The sequence below is a fragment of the Amblyraja radiata genome, chromosome 40, assembly GCF_010909765.2.
Source record: "Amblyraja radiata isolate CabotCenter1 chromosome 40, sAmbRad1.1.pri, whole genome shotgun sequence".
NCBI lineage: Eukaryota > Metazoa > Chordata > Chondrichthyes > Rajiformes > Rajidae > Amblyraja > Amblyraja radiata.
In genome coordinates this window covers 10,833,851-10,841,259 of record NC_045995.1, presented here as the reverse complement: position 1 = coordinate 10,841,259, position 7,409 = coordinate 10,833,851, and positions in this window count along the sequence as shown.

The window sequence follows — 7,409 nt, the reverse complement described above, 5'->3', positions numbered from 1 at the left end:
GCACACGAAAAGCGACAAAAATTCAGCATGAGAAAAGCGACGAAAATTCAGCATGCAAAAAGCGACAAACATTCAGCACGCGAAAAGCAACGAACCTACAGGATGCGAAAAGTGACGAAAATTCCGAACGCGAAAACCAACGAAATTTCAGCACGTGAAAAGCGACGAACCTTCAGGACGCGAAAAGTGATGAAAATGAAGCACATGAAAATTGACGAAAATTCTGCATGCGAAAAGTGACAACAATTCAGCACGCAAAAAGCGACAAAACTGCAGCACACAAAAAGCGACGTAAATACAGGATGTGTAATGCGATGAAACATCAGGATGCATAAAGCGTCGAAATTTCAGGACGTTAAAAGCAACAACATTTCAGCAAGCGAAAAGTGACAAAATTCACCCGGCAAAAAGCGATGAAAATTCAGAACATGAAAAGCAACGAAATTTAAATACACGAAAAGCGACGAACCTTCAGGACGAGAAAAGCGATGAAAATGTAGCACGCGAAAAGCGACAAATATTCAGCATGCGTAAAGTGACAATAATTCAGCAGGGGAAAAGTGACGAAAATTCAGCACATAAAAAGCGAGGTAAATTCAGGACGTGAAATGCGATGAGACATAAGCACGCATCAAGCGACGAAATTTCAGGACATGAAAAGCGAAGAAACTTCAGCACACATAAAGCGATGTAAATTCAGGATATGAAATGCGATGAAACATCAGTACGCATGAAGCGACGAACTTTCAGGATGTGAAAAGCAGCGAAAATTCACCAAGTGAAAAGCGACGAAAATTCAGCAAGTGAAAAGTGACCAAAATTCAGTACTCAAAAAGCGACGTAAATTCAGGATGTGAAGCGATGAAACATCAGGACGCATAAAGCGACGAAATTTCAGGACGTGAAAAGTGACAAAATTCAGCCTGTGGAAAGGGATGGAAATTCAGAACGTAAAAAGCAACGAAATTTCAACACGCGAAAAGCGACGAACCTTCAGAACGTGAAACGCGACGAAAATTCAGCACACGAAAAGCGACGAAAATTCAGCATGAGAAAAGCGACGAAAATTCAGCATGCAAAAAGCGACAAACATTCAGCACGCGAAAAGCAAAGAACCTACAGGATGCGAAAAGTGACGAAAATTCCGAACGCGAAAACCAACGAAATTTCAGCACGCAAAAAGCGACGAACCTTCAGGACGCGAAAAGTGATGGAAATGAAGCACGCGAAAATTGACGAAAATTCAGCACGTGATAAGTGACAAAATTTCAGCACGCAAAAAGAGACAAAATGCAGCACACAAAAAGCGACGTAAATTCAGGATGTGAAATGCGACGTAACATCAGGATGCATAAAGCGATGAAATTTCAGGACGTTAGAAGCAACACCATTTCAGCATGCGAAAAGTGACAAAATTCACCCGGCAAAAAGCGATGAAAATTCAGAACGTGAAAAGCAACGAAAATTAAATACACGAAAAGCGATGAACCTTCAGGACGCGAAAAGCGATGAAAATGAAGCACACGAAAAGCGACAAATATTTAGCATGCGAAAAGTCACAAAAATTCAGCAGGGAAAAAGTAACGAAAATTCAGCACATAAAAAGCGAGGTCAATTCAGGACGTGAAATGCGATGAAACAAAAGTACGCATCAAGCGACGAAATTTCAGGACGTGAAAAGCGAAGAAACTTCAGCACACATAAAGCGATGTAAATTCAGGATATGAAATGCGATGAAACATCAGTACGCATGAAGCGACGAACTTTCAGGATGTGAAAAGCAACAAAAATTCACCAAGTGAAAAGCGACGAAAATTCAGCAAGTGAAAAGTGACCAAAATTCAGTACTCGAAAAGCGACGTAAATTCAGGATGTGAAGCGATGAAACATCAGGACGCATAAAGCGACGAAATTTCAGGACGTGAAAAGTGACAACATTTCAGCAAGCGAAAAGCAACAACATTCAGCCTGTGGAAAGGGATGGAAATTCAGAACGTAAAAAGCAACGAAATTTCAACACGCGAAAAGCGACGAACCTTCAGAACGTGAAACGCGACGAAAATTCAGCACACGAAAAGCGACGAAAATTCTGCATGAGAAAAGCGACGAAAATTCAGCATGCAAAAAGCGACAAACATTCAGCACGCGAAAAGCAACGAACCTACAGGATGCGAAAAGTGACGAAAATTCCGAACGCGAAAACCAACGAAATTTCAGCACGCGAAAAGCGACGAACCTTCAGGACGCGAAAAGTGATGGAAATGAAGCACGCGAAAATTGACGAAAATTCAGCACGCGATAAGTGACAAAAATTCAGCACGCAAAAAGAGACAAAATGCAGCGCATAAAAAGCGACGTAAATTCAGGATGTGAAATGCGACGAAACATCAGGATGCATAAAGCGATGAAATTTCAGGACGTTAGAAGCAACACCATTTCAGCATGCGAAAAGTGACAAAATTCACCCGGCAAAAAGCGATGAAAATTCAGAACATGAAAAGCAACGAAAATTAAATACACGAAAAGCGACGAACCTTCAGGACGAGAAAAGCGATGAAAATGAAGCACACGAAAAGCGACAAATATTTAGCATGCGAAAAGTCACAAAAATTCAGCAGGGAAAAAGTGACGAAAATTCAGCACATAAAAAGCGAGGTCAATTCAGGACGTGAAATGCGATGAAACAAAAGTACGCATCAAGCGACAAAATTTCAGGACGTGAAAAGCGAAGAAACTTCAGCACACATAAAGCGATGTAAATTCAGGATATGAAATGCGATGAAACATCAGTACGCATGAAGCGACGAACTTTCAGGATGTGAAAAGCAACGAAAATTCACCAAGTGAAAAGCGACGAAATTTCAGCAAGTGAAAAGTGACCAAATTTCAGTACTCGAAAATCGACGTAAATTCAGGATGTGAAGCGATGAAACATCAGGACGCATAAAGCGACGAAATTTCAGGACGTGAAAAGTGACAAAATTTCAGCAAGCGAAAAGCGACAAAATTCAGCCTGTGGAAAGGGATGGAAATTCAGAACGTAAAAAGCAACAAAATTTCAACACGCGAAAAGCGACGAACCTTCAGAGCGTGAAACGCGACGAAAATTCAGCACAAAAAGCGACGAAAATTCAGCATGAGAAAAGCGACGAAAATTCAGCATGCAAAAAGCGACAAACATTCAGCACGCGAAAAGCAACGAACCTACAGGATGCGAAAAGTGACGAAAATTCCGAACGCGAAAACCAACGAAATTTCAGCACGCGAAAAGCGACGAACCTTCAGGACACATAAAGCGATGTAAATTCAGGATATGAAATGCGATGAAACATCAGTACGCATGAAGCGACGAACTTTCAGGATGTGAAAAGCAACAAAAATTCACCAAGTGAAAAGCGACGAAAATTCAGCAAGTGAAAAGTGACCAAAATTCAGTACTCGAAAAGCGACGTAAATTCAGGATGTGAAGCGATGAAACATCAGGACGCATAAAGCGACGAAATTTCAGGACGTGAAAAGTGACAAAATTTCAGCAAGCGAAAAGCGACAACATTCAGCCTGTGGAAAGGGATGGAAATTCAGAACGTAAAAAGCAACGAAATTTCAACACGCGAAAAGCGACGAACCTTCAGAACGTGAAACATGACGAAAATTCAGCACACGAAAAGCGACGAAAATTCTGCATGAGAAAAGCGACGAAAATTCAGCATGCAAAAAGCGACAAACATTCAGCACGCGAAAAGCAACGAACCTACAGGATGCGAAAAGTGACGAAAATTCCGAACGCGAAAACCAACGAAATTTCAGCACGCGAAAAGCGACGAACCTTCAGGACGCGAAAAGTGATGGAAATGAAGCACGCGAAAATTGACGAAAATTCAGCACGCGATAAGTGACAAAAATTCAGCACGCAAAAAGAGACAAAATGCAGCACATAAAAAGCGACGTAAATTCAGGATGTGAAATGCGACGAAACATCAGGATGCATAAAGCGATGAAATTTCAGGACGTTAGAAGCAACACCATTTCAGCATGCGAAAAGTGACAAAATTCACCCGGCAAAAAGCGATGAAAATTCAGAACATGAAAAGCAACGAAAATTAAATACACGAAAAGCGACGAACCTTCAGGACGAGAAAAGCGATGAAAATGAAGCACACGAAAAGCGACAAATATTTAGCATGCGAAAAGTCACAAAAATTCAGCAGGGAAAAAGTGACGAAAATTCAGCACATAAAAAGCGAGGTCAATTCAGGACGTGAAATGCGATGAAACAAAAGTACGCATCAAGCGACAAAATTTCAGGACGTGAAAAGCGAAGAAACTTCAGCACACATAAAGCGATGTAAATTCAGGATATGAAATGCGATGAAACATCAGTACGCATGAAGCGACGAACTTTCAGCATGAGAAAAGCGACGAAAATTCAGCATGCAAAAAGCGACAAACATTCAGCACGCGAAAAGCAACGAACCTACAGGATGCGAAAAGTGACGAAAATTCCGAACGCGAAAACCAACGAAATTTCAGCACGCGAAAAGCGACGAACCTTCAGGACACATAAAGCGATGTAAATTCAGGATATGAAATGCGATGAAACATCAGTACGCATGAAGCGACGAACTTTCAGGATGTGAAAAGCAACAAAAATTCACCAAGTGAAAAGCGACGAAAATTCAGCAAGTGAAAAGTGACCAAAATTCAGTACTCGAAAAGCGACGTAAATTCAGGATGTGAAGCGATGAAACATCAGGACGCATAAAGCGACGAAATTTCAGGACGTGAAAAGTGACAAAATTTCAGCAAGCGAAAAGCGACAACATTCAGCCTGTGGAAAGGGATGGAAATTCAGAACGTAAAAAGCAACGAAATTTCAACACGCGAAAAGCGACGAACCTTCAGAACGTGAAACATGACGAAAATTCAGCACACGAAAAGCGACGAAAATTCTGCATGAGAAAAGCGACGAAAATTCAGCATGCAAAAAGCGACAAACATTCAGCACGCGAAAAGCAACGAACCTACAGGATGCGAAAAGTGACGAAAATTCCGAACGCGAAAACCAACGAAATTTCAGCACGCGAAAAGCGACGAACCTTCAGGACGCGAAAAGTGATGGAAATGAAGCACGCGAAAATTGACGAAAATTCAGCACGCGATAAGTGACAAAAATTCAGCACGCAAAAAGAGACAAAATGCAGCACATAAAAAGCGACGTAAATTCAGGATGTGAAATGCGACGAAACATCAGGATGCATAAAGCGATGAAATTTCAGGACGTTAGAAGCAACACCATTTCAGCATGCGAAAAGTGACAAAATTCACCCGGCAAAAAGCGATGAAAATTCAGAACATGAAAAGCAACGAAAATTAAATACACGAAAAGCGACGAACCTTCAGGACGAGAAAAGCGATGAAAATGAAGCACACGAAAAGCGACAAATATTTAGCATGCGAAAAGTCACAAAAATTCAGCAGGGAAAAAGTGACGAAAATTCAGCACATAAAAAGCGAGGTCAATTCAGGACGTGAAATGCGATGAAACAAAAGTACGCATCAAGCGACAAAATTTCAGGACGTGAAAAGCGAAGAAACTTCAGCACACATAAAGCGATGTAAATTCAGGATATGAAATGCAATGAAACATCAGTACGCATGAAGCGACGAACTTACAGGATGTGAAAAGCAACGAAAATTCACCAAGTGAAAAGCGACGAAATTTCAGCAAGTGAAAAGTGACCAAATTTCAGTACTCGAAAAGCGACGTAAATTCAGGATGTGAAGCGATGAAACATCAGGACGCATAAAGCGACGAAATTTCAGGACGTGAAAAGTGACAAAATTTCAGCATTGAAAAGCGACAAAATTCAGCCTGTGGAAAGGGATGGAAATTCAGAACGTAAAAAGCAACAAAATTTCAACACGCGAAAAGCGACGAACCTTCAGAGCGTGAAACGCGACGAAAATTTAGCACAAAAAGCGACGAAAATTCAGCATGAGAAAAGCGACGAAAATTCAGCATGCAAAAAGCGACAAACATTCAGCACGCGAAAAGCAACGAACCTACAGGATGCGAAAAGTGACGAAAATTCCGAACGCGAAAACCAACGAAATTTCAGCACGCGAAAAGCGACGAACCTTCAGGACGCGAAAAGTGATGGAAATTAAGCACGTGAAAGTTGACTAAAATTCAGCACGCGATAAGTGACAAAAATTCAGCACGCAAAAAGAGACAAAATGCAGCACACAAAAAGCGACGTAAATTCAGGATGTGAAATGCGACGAAACATCAGGATGCATAAAGCGATGAAATTTCAGGACGTTAGAAGCAACACTATTTCAGCATGCGAAAAGTGACAAAATTCACCCGGGAAAAAGCGATGAAAATTCAGAACGTGAAAAGCAACGAAAATTAAATACACGAAAAGTGATGAACCTTCAGGACGCGAAAAGCGATGAAAATGAAGCACACGAAAAGCGACAAATATTTAGCATGCGAAAAGTCACAAAAATTCAGCAGGGAAAAAGTGACGAAAATTCAGCACATAAAAAGCGAGGTCAATTCAGGACGTGAAATGCGATGAAACAAAAGTATGCATCCAGCGACAAAATTTCAGGACGTGAAAAGCGAAGAAACTTCAGCACACATAAAGCGATGTAAATTCAGGATATGAAATGCGATGAAACATCAGTACGCATGAAGCGACGAAATTTCAGGATGTGAAAAGCAACGAAAATTCACCAAGTGAAAAGCGATGAAAATTCAGCAAGTGAAAAGTGACCAAAATTCAGTACTCGAAAAGCGACGTAAATTCAGGATGTGAAGCGATGAAACATCAGGACGCATAAAGCGACGAAATTTCAGGACGTGAAAAGTGACAAAATTTCAGCAAGCGAAAAGCGACAAAATTCAGCCTGTGGAAAGGGATGGAAATTCAGAACGTAAAAAGCAACGAAATTTCAACACGCGAAAAGCGACGAACCTTCAGAACGTGAAACGCGACGAAACTTCAGCACACGAAAAGCGACAAAAATTCAGCATGAGAAAAGCGACGAAAATTCAGCATGCAAAAAGCGACAAACATTCAGCACGCGAAAAGCAACGAACCTACAGGATGCGAAAAGTGACGAAAATTCCGAACGCGAAAACCAACGAAATTTCAGCACGCGAAAAGCGACGAACCTTCAGGACGCGAAAAGTGATGAAAATGAAGCACATGAAAAATGACGAAAATTCTGCATGCGAAAAGTGACAACAATTCAGCACGCAAAAAGCGACAAAACTGCAGCACACAAAAAGCGACGTAAATACAGGATGTGTAATGCGATGAAACATCAGGATGCATAAAGCGACGAAATTTCAAAGACGTTAAAAGCAACAACATTTCAGCAAGCGAAAAGTGACAAAA